At 46.3% G+C, this 19,422-nt stretch overlaps 1 protein-coding gene across 3 annotated transcripts in view; it reads right to left on the bottom strand.

The window, feature by feature from the left end:
• ADORA2A (adenosine A2a receptor) overlaps positions 1-14,251 on the bottom strand; it is a 31,553-nt gene extending 17,302 nt beyond the window's left edge. Inside the window, exon 1 of one of the 3 annotated variants that reach the window (XM_074606603.1) lies at positions 14,190-14,251. The gene's annotated coding sequence lies outside the window, so the exon portion shown is untranslated. Of the gene's footprint in view, positions 1-8,412; positions 8,475-13,792; positions 13,921-14,189 lie in introns of those variants that run through there. The other 2 variants (XM_074606602.1, XM_074606604.1) reach the window with 2 other exon arrangements.
• Between the last annotated feature and the right edge of the window lie 5,171 nt (positions 14,252-19,422).

The raw sequence follows: 19,422 nt of genomic DNA, 5'->3' as shown, positions 1-19,422 counted from the left end.
GGTAGGAAAAAAACAACCCAACCAAGCAAGGGAAGTAGCTGGCAAAACAGGTCTGTAAGAGAAAGAGAGCACATGTGCCTGTCAGAGTATGGCACACGGCTGTGCCTGAAGGCTCTGAAGCATCACGTCCCTTAGCACCACGGCAGCAGAGACGGCGACAGGGTAACACTCCGGCCATGGAGGGGCCATGCACCTCTCCTCTTTCCAACATCCTCGCACGTTTCCATGCAGGTCAAGCTCGTGACCAAACTCCGGCATCGGGACAAGTTTAGAAAAAGTTAACAAATCACTGTGACGTACTTGGGCCAAAACTACTGCTACGTAAAGTAAAACCACCACAGAGACCCCCACGAGCTACTGTGAGATGAAGTCAAAAGAACTGAAGAAACTGCTTTCTGAAAGGAGCCACTCTGAGAACTGGTCATGTTAATCCTGATGCTGAGAGGATTTACTTAAAGTCCTGCTATGTTGCTCTTGCACCTCATGTTTGTACCACGTACCCCTCAGTGAAGAGGATCAAAGTGAAATTACTGGGATATTCTTCCCCATTTCAGAGATTCCTTTAGTAGGATTATGAATCCATATTAATCCCAGATGCATTTTGTTTAACCTGACTCTTTCAGTCGCTCATCTCAAATGCATTTTCCAACAGGACACGGAGGGAAGTAACAGACCTACGCCATGGAGGTCTTCCACATATTAATTGTCCAGCACAAAGACAAAGCTGGAATTGCCTACAGCTCTGCACGTATCCTGAAAAACCACAATGCTGGAATCTGAAGTTTAATGACCACTCACATGCTGTTTTCTGACACAACAGAGCTTTTAATGTTCTCCTTCAACTGCTTATTTCATGGTCTGATGTTAAATTTGAATTTTTAATCTCTGAATTTGTTTAGTCCCTTGTTTCCCCTCCCCCTTCACAAACAGCAGCCCGATTCTTCAACCCAACCCTTAGCCATTTATTCCAAAGCAACCTGTGAGATGTTATGTCCGGAAGAGGACAACGTGTCCTTCCACCCTCTGCTCTCAGATGGGCTGGAAAACACTTAGAGAGTTCTGCAGAGCCAGCACATCTCAGAAGAGAAATGACTGGAGCTGAGCAGGTGTCCCAGTCATGACAAAACATTTTGTGTTTGCTTCAGCACCAGTGCTGCTTCTGCAGTAGCCACTGACATGAGAAAAAGTAATTATTAGCCACACAACCCCAGCACATCAGAGGCCTCACCTGCTACCTACAGAAGGTGCCACAACCCGGGAGGTTCCCATATGCAACCCAAACTCACCCTCTCTCCTCATTCATCTCTTGCAGTGTCAGCCCGCTATAGCTTTCACCCAACACTACAACAAGTCTTTAATTGTAGAAGTATTTGCAACTTGCTTTAAAACAAGAACAGGCTCAGCCTTTCTGCTCATACGACTAGAAATTCACTGCACAGGCACAAAATGAAATGCAGACCACCTAGTGAACACGACGTGTATCCAGAGGCAATACAAAATTTATTATAGAATCATCTACTTCATTGAAGACGCAAAGGCTCAGCAACCAGGTCTGACAAGACAAAATTAATTAACAACCTGCTTTACTCACCATAGAAGTGTATATTTAACATCTCAAGCCCTTGAGGGATCAATATTGTAAGCTTCTTGAAACGTAAGAAAAATAACCTGTATCACACAACCTGCTGGACAGCTACAATTAGTATTTCTTCTTAAACTCGTGTTTTATTTTGTTAATTGGATTAATTCCTTCTTGATACCCTGGGCTACGTTCCGGCCTTTTCCCCATGATTAAATAAACCTTTTTTGCCACTCACAAACCTGTAAAGCTGTTGCTTGGTTCATTTTTAGTGACTTGGAACACTCCGTTCTCTCTCATATTTCACCCCCAATGAAAAACTGCTCCTTGAAAATTCAATAAAGCATCTGAACAGCACGTTCCCATGAAGCAATTCACCACTGCAGCCTAAGCAAGCTTTTGTTTGGCTTCTCCAGTTGGCTTTGGACTAAGGTGTTGCCCCTTCTCTTTCCTGAGTGCCAAAGCCATCGAGGTGAACCCCTGGCCACTGCTTGGGTCAAATCACCCACCTCAAACAAGCCCATTTCCTGCCCTTGGCCCCATCAGGCTGACATCAGTCACCCCGGGTTCGGATGCCCACGCTTGGTCACGCTGGTACGGAGAAGACGCACTCTCTGCTCTGCGTGCCAGGCTGACGTATATGACAATGTGTGTGACACTTCAGTCTGACAGCCGCTCTCAGGCATCAGCAAAATCTCCGGGGGATCAGCAGCCCTCAGGGCACCCAAGACAGTCTATGGGCACAAAGGTGAGAGGCTGCAGCTTCCCCAGGCTCCGAGAGGACTGGTTTCTCTTTGTCTGCTTCAGGACAAGGTAGGCAAGGCAGCAGGCAGCTCAAGAGGCACGGGGGAGTCTTCATCAAGGCTCATTCCACAGATCGCAATCTAGCATCTCCTTTTGACAACATGAGCCTTCCCAGGTACCAGCCGGTACAGATTACCTAGCTCCCTTAGGGAAAACCCTTCAATTCACACATGGCTGTAAGCAGAAAAATTGGTGCTGCTAAATCATTTGTTTCCTACTTTCCAGAGCCTGGAGGGGGAGATGCTTGTCAGTTTTTATCCTCTCTTTGAAATCCCTTCAGCTCAAAGAGAATCTCCCTATCTGTTAAATCAAAGACTCTAAGAAATCTTGTCTCTCCCCAATTCTTTAGAGGATGAAGTCACAATAAATAAGCCAATGTGCTCACAGGCAGTACACAAGTTTGCAAAACAACTCAGGCTGTAAAACAGCTGTCCTTTTGGGGAGAACGATAGGGAAGGCAGCAGTAGTACTTTTCTGAGTTGCTCAGTGGTTTCCTTCCTGACGTTCAATATTTTATGAATACTTCACGTAGAGCGGCTTCCCCACGCCCCTTACTGCTCACACGAAGCCAGTGTGCTTGGAGCTCTCCGAGAGCATCCTCACTCCTGCCTCTTATCGAAGGACAAAGAGTGTGACCGGGTGGTGCAGGACAGAGAGGGGGAAGGAGGCATCACCTGTCTAACTAAGGCATACTCTTTCTGGTTCCCCTATTTGCTTTATTATTGGCTGCTGGCTAAATGATCTTTTAGGTCATCTGCTTACAGTAATAGGAGGAAATTAAATATTAATAATAGACTATTTCCCTCTAGACTGCCCTTTGTTAACAAAGGATACAAGTGAAACAAAGCAGGCAAAATTATCAGCACACAATGCTCTTGGTTTTCAGGTACCCGCAGCACTTGCAGTTTCCCCTCAACCTTCCCTGGAGTTAGAGATGCCCAGTGTCCTGCACACCTGCCTGTGTGGACACCCACACAAGTGCTGAACGTGGTGATGTCTGGAAATCCTTGTTCCATCAAGGGGCTCCACATGGCAGTCTGACCCTTCCAGAGGATCGTTTCAGACTTTATCCAAAACATAATCTGAGCCACTGATGCTCTGACTGCAAAAACTGCAGGGCTAAGGGCCTTTTGAAGCACAGAGCTTGTCTTCGCTTGGGGAGTGAAGTCTTCCTCCAGTGAAAACCCTACACTGGGGTAGCAAGGTTTCTGGATTGGCTTTGTAAATTCTCTAGAAATACTGAGTAAAATGAGGGCTTCAGCTTTGCTGAACTTGGTCTAATCCCTTCTTACAGAAAAGCAGCAGCCCTCCAAGACTTAAAACCTTCACTCCATGTACTTGTGACAGGCAAAAGAAATGGCTCTTCAGAGATCTGTACTACCCCTGAACTGACAGAAAAAGATCAGAAATGGGGAAAAGGGACAGCATTTCTGCTTTACGTTTCCATCTCAGCTGCAGTCCAGGCCAAAAAAGGAGGCTATACTCGCAGCAAGAACAAGCATGGTGAATCTGGGTGTAAAGTCTTTATTGACTAGGGGATTACTAGAGACACCCATACCACTGCAGCTGTGACAGCAACAACAAGCATAATAAAATCATACCCTTCAAGCCTGTCCCGTGTGTTTCTTATCCTCATGATTTTGTTTTGTGATATAAAAATTACAAAACAAAAATGCCCCAAAAGTGAAACCCCACTGGGCAACAAACAAGCAAAGGTCATAACACCAATGGGCTGGCGAACAGGAATGGCTAATCCAAAACCAATATTGCAGCTTTGCCTCCTGCCCTCCAAGTGCTACAAGTGGATTAGTTTTTATTGCAGCAGCGGAAGAGAAGACTAGAACAGAACGCATTTCACCATTTTTTTTTTTCCTAAGTGGATGTTATAAATGTTTAAAAGCAAGAAAAAAACCTCACAGTAATTATTCCCATTCTAATGGTCACAAAAAGCCAGTGAGGGCAAAACTAAGTAAGGCTGAATGACCAGCAGTTAAATAAGCCAGATCGAACAAACAAACAAAAGGGAAAAGGTTCCCCCGTGCTCACTAGAGTAAAGTCTCACTGAGCAGCAGGCATCATGATATATTGCCAAAAGGCACAGAAACATGTTGGATTTTTGAGCAAACCATTTGTATCCAGGACTGATGATGACCTACAGTGGCATTTCCAAAAATAAATATAGTGCATTTGGATAAGCTTTCATAAGACAGACATGTTAAAAAGCATAATGAAAACCACGTACCATGGCCAGAAACATGTTATTCCTGCCAATATCATCCGCAATGTCTCTGAGGAGCCAGTTTTCTTTTCCTGTGTGAGGGAAGAACTAAAAGCAAACTCTGCCTCCCCACAGCCCTACTAAAGCCAGCTGTGTTCACACATAAGGAGCATTTCCTTCAAGAACAAAATAAAAGAAATGAGGAAACGGGATATAAAGAAGAGGTGACCCACTGAGGAATACAGGCAAGGGAGGAATTCACTCTCAAAATATTTATCGTATTGCTAAATGCATCCATTCTGGTATATTTTTAAATAATAGAGTAGACTTCTTTCCAGATGTGACTTCACCTCTCATTTCCATATGAGGTTTCCAGAGAGGCAGTTGAGAATTGTGTACATCTGTTTGTTTTCCTGTCTTTTTATCTAGTTGTTCCCAAACCCTGCTTGCCTCCTCTAACTACAGGTTTGCTCTTCATCAGTTCTTGTGAGCCCTGCTCCCTCTCCGAGCACCGTCCTTCTGCAGGTTGTAAGTAGTGTTGGCCTAAGCTCTGCCAGCTTAGGTGCAGGGACTCAGCTCCAGTGCAGGGACTGCTGTTGTACCCAGTCAACCAACATCCTACCTTCCAGAGTAGAAGGAATATACCTCTTTCCATCTCTCTCCATGTAACTTAAAACAATGCCTCATCTGTCCTTCCCTATCCTAGTGAAGGCACTGTACAACTTGCACAGAGATGAGCAAATTCTACCTGCCTCTGAGCCAACGCAAAGCTGTCTCACTGCATTAGCTCATCTGTGGCTCATATGCTGACCCCTCTGCACAAGGGTTATTACTCAGGACTCACCATGGAGCTCCCATCACCACCCAAGTGGTTTGACTCACACCCACCCACAGTTTGAAAAGCAGTCAAGCCTCCATTGGGTTGCTAACACAGCTCATCACATCCTTCCTCCCCAAATTGCCCCCTTCTCTTATCAATTTAAGCAGTGACACAGCAGCAGTACTCAGCCCGAGCTCCGCAGCGCCTGCCCCACTGACAACGGCAGCAGAGCCTGTCCAAACACACCCAGAGCTCCCCCCTCCTCTGCCCCTGCACAGCCACCTCACCGACTGCCGTTTGCTCTTCATGGGCTCTTCACTGCTGCCTCAATCCCAGGGATCGGGCACGTGCTCCCTGTGCCTTGCAATACCGGCTGATTTTCGTCCAACACAAGAAACCCTATTTCCTCCCATGCCCCAGGGTGTGCCCTGGCCCATCACACTCCCAGGTTGTGCACCAGTTTGTTTACCCAACTCATTTCCCTCAGTTTGTCAATCAGCCACCAGTGAAAAAGCATTCAGACACAGAGGGACGATGCTGGTGTGGTGTATTCATCCCAAAAGCAGGCAAAAGCCACAATGACAAATTTTCTGCCTCCTTAGTTTGTTTCCAGCAACTTTCCCCCTTCCATTTTTTAAGGTACTTACCCTGACTCACTAATGCTTATTTGCTCTGTGTCACACATCATCCCGTTAGTGTTTCTGTCTCAGTCTCAAAGCTATTTAAGACATTTTTAGGACTCTGCCACCCTCTGTGGATAAGGAGGAGTTGATGCTCTGATGATGTCTCGAGGCCACATGCCCTTACTTTGTCCCTCCCTCGTCTCTTTGCTATGACTTGCACCCTATGTCTATCACTCTTGCAAAAATGACTTGCATTTTCACTATCATAGTCAGCCACACCAATACAAGCCTTTTTAGAGGTACTCAAAGTGACTTTTTTTATCCCCCAAGTCCTCGATTATAATCCAATTTATTAAGAAGTCTCCAGCATCACTGCTTACTGATCCCAAAGTCTCAGTCTCTAGCTGGTGCTCTGACGACTCTAACAAAGTCCTTCCTTCATTTCCTAAGTCCTCGTGCTGTGGTAAAAGCACATCCGCTTACAAGTAACAGCCTCCTGCCTCTGCCCGCTTCCTCCTCCAACTGCTCAGCCCAGAGACGCTGATGTTCTGGGGTGGAGAAAGCATGCAACTGCTGATGAAAATGACATTTCTAGTCATCAGATTCTCTCCTTCTACATCAAACCATTGCACTGGAGAACAGTAGCCATTCATAAATCACTTTAGAAAATATTTTACCAGACTTGATAGATGTTTATGAGTTAGTGTGTTTGTCTAGTCTAGAGGAAGCAGAAAGGCAAAGAGAGCAGCAGCAAGTACCCAGCTACAATAGAGACACCTCCACCACCCTTAGGAAGCAGTCTTTTTCTCCTATGAAAACTTAAGATATTTATAGTTTCTGCACAATAGGAGATCATTAAAAGCTCCAGCTGTAAAGAAACCTGCAGTCATTTCTTAAATACATGACAACCACGATCTTCACACCTTGCTGAACAAGGATAAGCCAAAAAAGATTCCCAAGGCAAATTCCTGAGGGACTGTGGCAACTGGTTCCAAACACAGATGATGTCAGTCAAGCAGAGATGGATCCCAGGGAGGTGCCCAGAACAGGCAGCCCCAAGACTTTAGGATGGTTTCTCCCAGGTGGACTGTGTCCATCTCTTGCCTGCTGCAATCATACAGCTAGGCTGTACTGGGGCTACATGGAGGAAAGGAAGATTTCCCTTTAGGAATGGGGTAGGAAAGACAACAAAAACTGACAATGAATCCTTTAGCCCATGAATACATCTTCTTACATTTCTATATCCTGCAAGAGCTAACACTGTACAGTTGTACAGAGAAAAAGAATCATGTAACTACATTGAATCTGCCAGAATCCTCTATATCTACCCGTGTTATAACCCTAAATGAATCAGAGCGGTCAAGCAGAGTTTGGGTCAGCATTTAGCGAGACACAGGATGACATAAAACAAAAGACTGACGTGTTTTAGGCGTTTGACAAAGTTAGGTGCCTCAGCATTAACAGGTCCAGCCAAAGAGGCCTGATTTCTGGGAGGGAAGCACGTTTTGGAATCAGGGTATTTTAAGGAATCCCTGACTGGGTAGTGATTAGCACAGGTCGCATTTTGCCAAAAATCCAAGCTGCAGAACATTTAAGAAACTTTTTAAAAGTCAACGTGCTTCCCCACACATTCTCTGGGAACTCTAACGGTGCTGGTGCCAGCCCAAGTCAGTCTGATGTTATTTTCCACCGTTCCATTGAACCTGGGCACTGATCTGTGGATCGGACGTATGTGGAAACTGCAATTATTCAAATCAATTTCAAACACGTGCCTCTGCTGAAGATTGTATTAAAGAGCTACATACCTCCTAGCTGTCTTTTATCCTGGGAAACTTTTCCTATGGAAAATCCCAGTCTGTGCCCAAGTATATGGCTCTCATACTGAAACCAAAGTTGTTATCACCGCAGCCTACTTCCCTTAACTCCTTAACCTCAACGATGGATTCATACCAGAATCTGACAATCCTATTCTTGGGAAACCTCAATAACCAAAATGATAGGTCATTTTTTACAGGACTTTCCCAGTACAAGAAGGGAGATGTGGGTAGCAGGCCAACATCACAGAACAGGCAAAGAGAGCAGAAACACTTACACTCCCCTAGTAAGAAAAAAAAAGGGGGGAGGGAGGGGAGAAAAAAAGGGAGACAAGAAGCGAGAGGAGAACACAATAGTCTAAAACCGAAACAAAATAGTTCCAAAGAAGCAAAACCAGGAGAAAAATGGGAGAGACTCTGAGGTCTGAATACTAATTGAGGAAAGAAACTTCTAACAGGCAAAACACTACAAACCTCACCACTCCCAAAGGGATGCATTAAAAGAGCAGAATGAGCCCAAATTACACTTCCCTCTGTGGAGCAGCATTACTCACTCAAACGCATGAGGGACTCTGCCCAGGGAGATACGCAGATGTGACCCCCGGCTGACGCTGGCTCGGGTTCAGCTGAGCTTCGAACGGCTCCACCAGTGAACAATCCCTCTCCTGCCCTCCTTGAAGAGCTGCTGAACAAGGAGCCACAACTGGCCCTGTGAGTGTCGCCTGGGATAATCACAGGGGACGGGGAGATGGAGCATGCTGTATCTCACTAGCCGGCAGATAAAACAGCCCCAATCTGCAAGTACCAGAGGCCTCCTGAGAATGCCTGAGTGCCTTCCACCCTGGATTTGAGTGCAATCACAAATGCTAATCAACATACAGACAGGAGCTCAGCATGTCATTCCTCACGTCTCCAAAGCTTCAGGAAAACCCCCCTTTCCTCTCCTTGTATCAGAGAGGGACAGGAAGATTCCCTCATCCTCTGTATGCCGTTCCCTCCCCTCCCCTTCCCTGGCTCAAAGCATCCCTGCAAGTTTCACTCCCCGCTAACTTCTCCATTGTCTCCAAACCATTGTTTGCAAATGTTCCCTAAAAATACTATGTAAGGTATTCTTTATTCCTGTTTCAGGTCTTTCCACATCCCTATGTAACACCTGGGCTTTTATCTTGTTACCTGTCAGATAGTGATAAACCAACTGCATGCAGCCCCTGACTTATCATCTAAGATAAATACGATCCGTCTTGTAGTTGTCGTTTCTTTTCAAACCCTGCCTTCCACTGCTGCATTTGTAGTTGTAACAAATTACTTATTTTATTTGGGCTTGAAATTTGTAATTAAAAAAAAAAAAAAAATTAAAAAAATCAGCAAGACCCCCAAAACAAACATAAAATTTCAAATGTGACCTTCCTGGTACTAGATTTACTGCTGCTTTGCGGGCAAGGAGGCTCCAGTACTCCTGCTCTTGCGTATCTTCTACAATGGCATTTGCATATACTTTACATAAGATATGTTGTATTTTATGCTACCTGGTAATTTTTATTTCTAATAATCAACCAACAGGCCCAATGATGAAAAGCATCCTTTCTCCAAAGCAAGTCGTAAACTAAACTGATAAGATTTGAGTTAGTGGCTTCAATACAAGTGAATTGTGAGGTCTAAAGTGCTCCAAGCTACCACCTGAGCCTCTGCTGTCGCTTTAGAAAGGCACGCGCCTCCCCCAGGTCCTATCCTATCCTCTGCCAGCCCCAGGGGGATGTCTCACATCGCACTAGATGTCTGTTTATAGCACCCGTATCAAGCCCCAGGCATCCTGGGCAGGAAGGGACAAAGCTCACACTCAGACACATGCCGCAGCACTGTTAACGCTTTTGCCTAACAGCAGCCATCACCCTGAACACGTAAGTTTTACAGAAGCCACCTTCTTGCATTTGGCTTTTCTCTGAACTCTCCTAAGCACTTAGTGGCTCTTCAGCTCTTTTCATAACCTCATCGCTCTGTGTTTATCCAAAGAACTTGATCCTAACTTTACAATTGCATCACCATACCGAGCTGTATCGCAGCCTACCTACCCCATCCCTCCCCTGCTTCTGCGGATCTCCAGCTACGCCGAGCACAAGGTAGCCAGGTTTCATACGATTTGCTCCTTACAGAACACAGGTTGAGGAGTGAAAGAGGTCACGCCTTTATTCACTCACATTTACCAAATACCTGCATTTGCTGAAGCACTTCTAAATACTCTTTCCTGATCCTCTGCAGGTTGCCCACTGTGCTCAGGATGAGGAATGAGTTACAGCAAAGGAGGTTTAAGCTGAACATCAGGGTGTTTCCTGCACACCAGGAAAGTATGGAGTCTCCACTGCAGGTCTTTAGGAGCGGGATGGAGAAATAGCTGTCAGGAATGGCAAAAGCATAGCTGATCCTGCCTTCAGGCAGTGGCATGGATTAGATGACCTCGAAGCACCTCCTGAGGATATTTTCCATAATTGAGAGTTGTATGTGCCATCTGTCCATTCTGATCTACAGAGATTTACTTCAGAAAAAAAAAAAGTGCAACACAACCAATATTTATTCCTGACACAGATGCAACCTTTGTGAGGGGAGAGGCATCTTCTGCCCCTATAAACTGAAGCCTTCAGAGGTTAAACCACCTTCTGCGTATCTGCCCAGATCCTCTTGCCCTCCCCAAGGCAGAACACTGCTGGTTCTCTACCCCGAACAGACCAACCCTCAACATTCGGCTACACGAGCATCTCATTAAGTAGGCAACTTTCTCTGCCTTTTTACAATGAGCAGAGAGGCAAGGAACTGGTCCCATTGTGTTCAAGTAACTTCACCAAGGCTGTTCAGGTGCTCTGATGCAAAACCTGAAGGTGATCCATGAGGCAACCAAGCCTTTTGGTCCTAAACACCAGACCCCGATGAAAGTGAGTAACTCTCCATTGACTTGTGAGAATTTTCCCCGATTCCTTGACACACAGCTCAAGTTCTCTTGGGTTTTAGTTTAGAGTCCAACAAAAAAGAAAGCATTAATAGCCTGTCTCCATTTTCAAATGGAAACCATGCAATAAAGGACCTAGAGAGTTATTCACCATCCAGATCAGATGGAGAGAATGAACAAGAGGAGCTGAAATCTGTTCAAGCTGAAGACAAGGACAAACTTTGCAGGACCCCAAGAGAGATGCTGATACCAGCCTTTGGATGGAAAACACCTTGCTCGCAGCTGCACAGAATTCAGAGAGAGCTCAGCCACACCGTGCCTTAACCCATCTCACGTGTAAAAACGTGGGTGGAAATGTCAAACCAAAGCGAAGAGCTGAAGCATAGTGAAAAAAAGTGTTTTGGTGGAAAATCTGTGAAGCCTGTATAGATGAGAAATCATACAGCCATGTCACCCAGGCAGAAAGGAAGTGGTAAAGGGGGAGGTTTTCCCTCCACACCAGATGGAAAAGCTGCCAGGCTGAAGACCGAAGGGGATGAACTTGGCCAACCAGCCCAGACCCCTCAGAGAAACACAACTGAAAGGACAAGTGAAGATTCAACACAGTCCCTCCAAACCTCCTGCTGGACTGAGCTTTCCCCAGTAGTTCTTAAGAGGGCTTAACCACATGGCTCTACATAAAATCCATTATTGAAGATTAAACAAAAAAGATGAATAGCTTTCAAAAGTTGATTACATCCAAACGCAATGGTGGCAGCAGCCCTTATGGAAACATCCTATTAAAATGTCAGCAAAAATAGAAATGCAAACACAGGAGACCTGGCAGGAGGCTTTTCAGCTCAGATCTTTAGTGCCTTTTGCACCCGCTGACAGAAGGACAGAGGCTAAAAACATCATTACTGGGCTGACATCCCCTGACCTGGCACAGGATGATGCTAATTCTACTTTTTATGTATAAAAATACATATGGAAAGAGAGGCAGATTATGTATATGTGTAAATTATGAACTTATCACCTGAACGGCATTAAAAAGGAGACCTGCTTGCCTTTTTTCACCCCCACACACCCTAGAATAGGTCGTTTTTATTTTATATACACACATACATGTTTGCAGTTTGTACCCATGTGTTTTCTCTACAAAGTCAGAGGCTCATGGCTTTCCTGGTTAATTCAGAATTTAATCCATTTGCCACTTTAGACAGGATTTCATTTCCACAGGATTTCTGTGATCTGTGATTACATTTATATTGACTTTTTTATTGAGATTCGAAATAAGATATTTCTTTCACAGATCTAATTCAATTGAAATATTTCTCACATCCCTGTTGGTCACTTTATCTAATCTTTTTGTACTTCACTTGGGCAATATGCTCTGGGGGGTGTCTCTCTAAGAGGAGGAGCTGGCCGTGCTTGCTTTCTCTCTCTTAGTTTCTCTCCCGCAGAAGAATGAATTTATCAATTACTACAGTTCTTGAGTTACACAGGTCTGAGACTTACAAGCGTGATAAGAAACCTGAAAACAAATACACCCAAAGATCAAGTTATCTAATAGTTGACCATCTGCTTAGGAAAATAATTTTAAATAGTTAAGGCAATTCTATTAACTGCTATTTACTAAGTGAGTCACGGTGTTCTCTTTAAGTTAACCCTTCCTGTCTCCTCTGTGGGCCCACTGCCCAAGACAGTTTTGATGAGGGTGCTCAACCACTTTTACTACTTCCAAGCTACAACAAAGCTTGCAACACCTCTGCACTCAAACTTACCCCAGGCTCATACTGCACCAGGACATAAAAGAGCATTCAAGCAACTGTGGTGCTTCTGGGGAGCACTTAGACCACACAACCAAGCATGCAGAAAAATCTCCTCCCAGGAGCATCCCCTTTGAAGGCACCACACACCAGCACGTACACAGCAGGAACGCGTCTGCTGCTCAATGTGCTCTTCCAGGATGGGCTGCCTGCACCTCTGTGAGGGCAGGTCCCCCTGGCAGGGCCCCAGAGCCCTGTCTGCCGGGGCAGAAAGCCTTCTCACACATCCTCCCAACAGCTCTGGGGACAACCGCCACCTTGCAGCCTCTTCCCCTTTCCTTCATCTGCGCTCAGCACAGAGATTCCAGGCCCCTCTGTGACTGGCAGCTCCACTAACATACTCGCTGGGTACCAAGGCTTAGAGAGCTCCCAGGCACAGCAGAAGGGACACCACCAAAAAGCTGTTTTAGTCGCTTGACACAAATGAGGCAGGGTTGGGGCTTTTGGGGACAAAGAACGGGAGAAGACTGCGTGCAGGTTTAAGGCCATCTATTCAGTCCCTGCCCTTTTTCCCTTAGCGTGATTGCAAAGTGCATGGAAATCTCCTTTGTTAAACACTACAGAGAAGTTCACAGGATGCAGGGTGCTCCTGTGGAATCACTATTTTATGATAAAGCACAAGCACAAATATCAGCTGAAGGGGTAGGAGGAGGGCTGGGTGCAGGGGGCCAAAGTCCAGCACTTGATGTTTGAAGGAAGATTCGTGGAGCAAACATCTCGGAGCGCGGGGGTGTGTCGAGGGACTGACAGTTGGGAATCGGTACGGTGTGAAGAGCACCGGCTCCACGGTGGAAATGGAAAAACCATCCAAGCCGGCGCAGGGAAAGCAGTGGCAAAGAAAAATCGCCCCCATCTTGAGGCAGAGTATTAGGGAGCACCGAGGGGGCAGCGGGCGGCCACTTTTAAAACTCGCGGGAGAGGCAGGAGAAGGGACCGGGGCTGCGGCGGACACCGCGAAGCACGCCAGGGGAGTTGAGCTGCCCGCAGCGGCTCCTTGGACCGGCGACCGCCGGGCTGTGGATGCACCGGCGGGGCACCGGGGCCGCCCGCACCGCCCCGGCGGGAGGAGGCAGCGGGGCGATCTCCGCATCCCGCCCCGGCCGGCAGGTCCCGCTCCGCCCCGAGAGCTGCCCGCCGGGCACCCGCCGCCCCTCACCGCGGAGCCCAGCCGCGGCCACCGTCACCCACCTGCCCTCGGGGTGCCGCTCTGCTCCCGCACCCGCTCCGCACCGCTCCGCTCGCGCCTCCGCCGCCGCGCCCCGGGGAAAGGCGTGTGGCCGCGCCGTCCCGCCGGGCGCTGCCCCGCTCCCGCCGCCGCTCCCGCCCCGCGGCGCCCTCCGCCGCAGGACGCGGGCGGCCCCGGCGGCGCGGAGCCGGCGGCAGCGGCTCCCCCTGCAGGGCGGCGCGGGCGGAGCGGGGCGGGGGCGGCGGGGTGGGGAGGATTGGGGGGGAGACCCCCGCGACCCCCGGGCGGGAGGCGGCCAGCGCACGGAGCCCGGCGGGTTTACCTGGCGGCCGGCGGTAAGCGGGGGCTCCGCGCCGACGGGGAGAGCGCTCAGCGCCGCGCAAAGCGACCGGCACTTACTTCGAGAAGTCCAGCTCCTCTTGAGGGACCTGCAAGTGACAGAAACGGGGCTTTTACTGTGCTTGATCTGCATACAATGAGAGTAGGAAAGGGAAGGAGGGCTTTTCTCCAGGCATTGTTTTAAACATCTACATCTTTCCAGGATGGAAAACCCACCCAGCGAGCTAAAGCCTCCAGCTGGACCACGCGGCACCGTGCAGCGCTGTGTGGAGATGCCCTGGCAGACCGCACAAGCAGAGAGAAACTTACAGTTTCTGCTCTTCTCTGCTCAACTGTCCTTACTAGCACCAGAAAGGAAACCCTCTGCATTACTACTCTGGAAGCGTTTAAGAGTTCTCAGTAAAGATGTTAAGCGTTTTATAGAAACTGCACATTTCCCACTGAGGAGGTCTTTGTGGATCCCACCAGTGCGTGCACATGCGTTTCCTGCCCCGCGGTGGCGTGCCCCTTGGGGCCACCCATGTCCCCAGCCATCTCCTGCTCCTCCAGGAACGGACTTGGGGAACAGCCATGACTCATCTCGCAGCAATTTTTAAGCGGGGAGAGAACCTCTCAAGAATTTGAACCCACTGCTCTTTGTGGATATCTTCTGAGTTTTTTTATTTCATTATTACATCTTAGCAAGTAATTTATCTACTCGTTCCTATTGGTTGGACATTACAAACAGGAAAAACCACCAGTGTGACTCCACACTTCCCACCAACCCCATGGCAGACACCAGCCTATGAAAAACCAATTGATTTAAATGGCAGCCAGCCCAGGCCCCTCTGTGCAGGGGACTGCCACAGCTTGGATGCTCGTGCCACGCAACAAGAGGTTTCATTTCAGCATTCCCAGCCCCGGCGGTGCTTTGCTCACCCCACATCTGCCAGAAGCGTATGCACATTACTTTGACCCACAGGCAACCGGCTTACCCAGCCTTCTCTGGCAGCAAGAGCATCAATGATGCTTTCAGGTTTTTCGGTGTATCAGGACAGTAGGAAAGAAGTAGCAGAACTGGCAGCAGCCACTTCAGCACCAACCTCAAAACCTATCAGCATTTAAAGCATGAAAAATTTAGCACTGGCAGCAGCATCTGGCACCGGTGCTGTCCCCCCTCACCCTCCACTCTTATCCCAGCCAGGAAGGCAGGCTGGTGCCCGGGCTGCCCCAGCCACGCAGCTGTGAATCACAGAGCGGCTGGGGGACAGAGCGCTGCCCCAAACACAGTGGGAATCCGGTGGGGAGGGAAAAAAAAAAAAAAAAAAAAAAGTAATTTTTCCCAGGAAAGTTACAGAAAAGGCTAGAGTAATCTACCACACAGTGATTTTAAGGACCACGTATATTGACTAGCCAAGTCAATAGAAAATGTACAAGTGGGAGACCATGAGAAATTTAGGAGCTTCATCAAAACATGCTGCAATAATGATAAATTTAGAAACGCCGCCTACTTACATGAAGTTTGCCAGATCTTTCTGAAAAATGCCGACACTAGAATTGGGCACTGTTCGTGTAATAGTCTCACTGTTGGCCTGTACAAGAGGCAGCGTTTTCCCACTCCCAGCTGATACTCCACAAAGTTTTATGCCATGGGATCGTATTTGAACTCGAGGGGCAAGTGCCATGCTGTAGCAATTAGCTGTGTGCCAGAATCTGCTGCGTCTGTTCAGCATTGCTCCTTTCCAGGGTAGTGTTTCTTATATATATTGTTGCCTCTCATCTTTGGCCCAGGTCCTCAAAGACATCCAAATGACTCTCTCCCACTGAAATCAATGAAAGCTGGGAATCAAAACACTTGCAAGGAGCAGGAATGCAGTTTCTGAACTTGATTTTGTTCCTGAATACATTAAAAACAAGGTTGCTGCAGTCAGCTCCCCTTATTAAGCCGTCAGGCTGGTTTCTTCCAACAGTCCCATCCTCAACACATCATCTTACAAGTTTCCCAAGTCACGGGTGTTGATCAACATATCTTTGAGGCACCCTAGAAATGCTTCATTGGATGGTTCTTTTCCCAGTTATAACTCTTTATTTGATTTTTGCAGCTCATCAGTTTTAAGATTATTTGATGTAGACTATGTTGATTTTTTTATTTATTTTTTTTTTTAAATCAGCAAGTCACAGAAGATCCAAAGCAAATGTCGGAGTGCTTTCACAGAGCTGCCTGATAATGGTACTCTGAGAAACTTCTAATGTTTCTTAGAAATTACTTCTTTCCATAAAAGCATTCGGATACCACTACCTAACCCGCCAAACCACTGGTTCCTTCCCTCAGCAGCCATTCCAGTTTGGAGAGCAAATTAGGTCCCCATTGGCACCTACTGATTTTCTCTGTGCAGTTGGGAATTCTGCAGTGTTTCAAGATGTTAAAAATCAATATCAACATCTCCCAGAGCAACCGAGCCAGTTCCTCTATTATGTTTGCATGCTCATTTCTCACTTCTGCACACGAAAAGGTGTTTATAATGAGCAGCTGCTGGTTTATGTCCTATTGGATAGGGTGGCTTTCATTAATACAGTAAGATCTGAATAGATCTGTTGCCTTTCTTTTGAATTAAGAAATTAATTGGGTTTCTATTATTTTTATGCTATTGTCCCTCTCATGTATCAGAACTGCACCGTTCTTCAGAACATATTTCTTCTTGTGTATATTCAATGCGTATTGTCCTTACCTGTAGGTATTTCTACTTATGCCCTCCCTTACCAGTGGCCAACAATGACAGTAAAGGAATACAATAAGCATTTATTTTTCTTTGTTTCTATTATATATAGGGGGGTGCAGCGCAAGAGAGTGCTAACTTCCTTTCCCTTCTTAGTCACTCATGAAGGAAAAAACAGCATTACCACGACTGTTGTGGCCAGATACGCTTTGAGAAGGGACTACATGAAGAGGTCGGCTGAAACTACCTAGAAGAAAACCACATTCTAGCAGCCATGGGGAAGGTACAGCCACATGCCTAGAGCCCACTGCTGGCTCAGACCGGGACTGAAAGAAGTGCAGTACTGCAAGGAAAGAAATCGAGTTTTCTAATTATCCTGCATACAGGCAAGAAGGGCTTTTTTGTTCCTGAAAAGCAGAATTGCAATAACATGCTAGACACGATCTCCTAATCGAACAAGCCAAACTCCTGAATTTTGGGCAGCTGAAATGCAGTGATATGAGCCTATTTGCACTTCTCAAACTTAGCAACTGAGCTAAAGTAGTAGACTCTAGAAATGCTGCTAGAATAAACTTTGAAATGCTTCCTTCAAAAAGATGAGAGCAAAGTAAATAAAAACTTTACACTTGAGATCTATCATGAAACTCACCCTTCTCTTTGCTGAAGCTGCGTGAGCCACAGTCTGCTTGGGCACGACAGTGATGCCACTGTAAACACAAACCAGACTCATCTGTAGTGACTATAATCAAACCCAGCCTGGCACCTCGGTACGTAGCAAGAGAGCGGGAAAATCATACCTAGGTATTGAGGCTTCCATATGAAGAACTGAAAATGATCATTGGTTTGTCTAGAACAGAATCTGGAAGAATTAATGCTTTTTTTAAACAAACAAAAAATATTTCTATCTTTAAGAAAGTAATTACTCTCTACCAGTTTTGAACTCTCCTCTGTCGAGAAGGGATGGAGGCAAGGTTATTGAAGTCCTTTGAAAACGAGCAAATCCTTCAACATTAAAGACAGATACATATAAATAAAAATCCATATGTATGTGTATATATATATGCAATTATTTCGTATTGCTCAACGTTAAATATTTGTTAGCAGTTTTAAAATCAACACTCTAAAAAAAAAAAAAGCAGCTAGATTTTCTGAAGAGAGAGTCCTTTAACAAAGTTACACATGCAAAATTTTTGCTGGAAATGCCCATCGCTGACGACGAAGGACACTCCTCTGTGTCAAAGACCGAAGCCTTCCCACAAACTGTTCACCTCCAGCACAGGAGTTCAACTATTACCTGGGCTTGAGCAAAACAAGCTAAAGTCGAGGTAAGATCTGTGCTCACAGGGAAACGCAAACCCATATCCACAACACTCTTTAAATCCTGCCATTTGCACTTAGGTCAGGAACGAAAGGATTTTCAGTCATTTCATGTTGAGAGCTGGACTAGTCTCCGTAAAAGGCACTGCCCAACCAGACTGTGGCTTCATTTCTCTAAATGCTATTCAGCATGACAGACTATGAGATGGAGTTCAATCTAAATTTAAGCACTCTTTGTAGACTATTAATAGAAGAAAAACTGGTAGCATGAATCATCATGTGGGAGCTGCAGAGCAACAGCTATTTATTTTCTATAATAGTAATATATAGAAGTTACCTTTATACAATAAGTGAACTGTTGGAGTTGCAAGGCCCAGCAGAAGTCAAATGATTCTTCTTCATTTACACTATTCTCATGTTATTCTAAGGAGGAATGAGAGGGCAACCCTTATTTAACTTGACAAAATCCACATTGTGTATAACCAAGCGCTGTCACAACATAAATTGGAGACAAAAAGTAGCCACTGACCCTGCTCCCCACCACTCCCTGCTCGGGAATAGCATGTGCTGGAAATGTTTGTGCAAAATGATGGAACTTCATAGGTTTAGAGTGCGAAGTTAGTGTTTTGGCACCCTGTTCCCATGCCTGTATAACGGTTGTACTCTGGCCAAGAGGAAAACTGTGGCATGCCTTCCCTTCATGTTTCTTCTCTGCTGGGACGGTAGTCCAGCTGTATTATCACTAGACCAGCCATTCTGGGGGAAGATTTTTCAGAACGGCTGAACATCTAACAGCTCCTGAACTGCAAAACTGCTGATGCTCAGCACCCCTCCGGATCACACCCTCCAACACAGGGATTTTCTTTTTCAAGAGATGGCACCGGTTATGTGCTCCCCGGGCTTTGCTCCATTGCAGTTGATTAGACTCTGAATGTGGTCCCACAGAGGCACACAGCGTTAACTCAACACGCTGGCATTTCGGTGCTCTGTGGGATATTTATTTTTGAAAAATACGATATTGTCAACAGCTCAGTGAAGTTGTCTCCAGACTGTTATGTCTCCTTCTCAAGTTTCTTTCATTTTTAAGAGCTTAACTTTTAGGCTTCTGGCATGAGGAAAGAGCCTAAAATGGTTTAAGAAAAGAAAGAATAAAGAAGGGTGCGAGCTATGCACAGCACTGGAGAGAAGCACAAATATTTCCTCATGCTATATAATCAATGCAAATGTCTAGCAGTAAAAATACTGTGATAAGACGCTACTGTGTTCAACCCTATTTTCAT

Source organism: Larus michahellis, chromosome 13 (assembly GCF_964199755.1).
Source record: "Larus michahellis chromosome 13, bLarMic1.1, whole genome shotgun sequence".
Classification (NCBI taxonomy): Eukaryota; Metazoa; Chordata; class Aves; order Charadriiformes; family Laridae; genus Larus; species Larus michahellis.
This window is presented reverse-complemented; position numbering and strand designations above follow the sequence as displayed.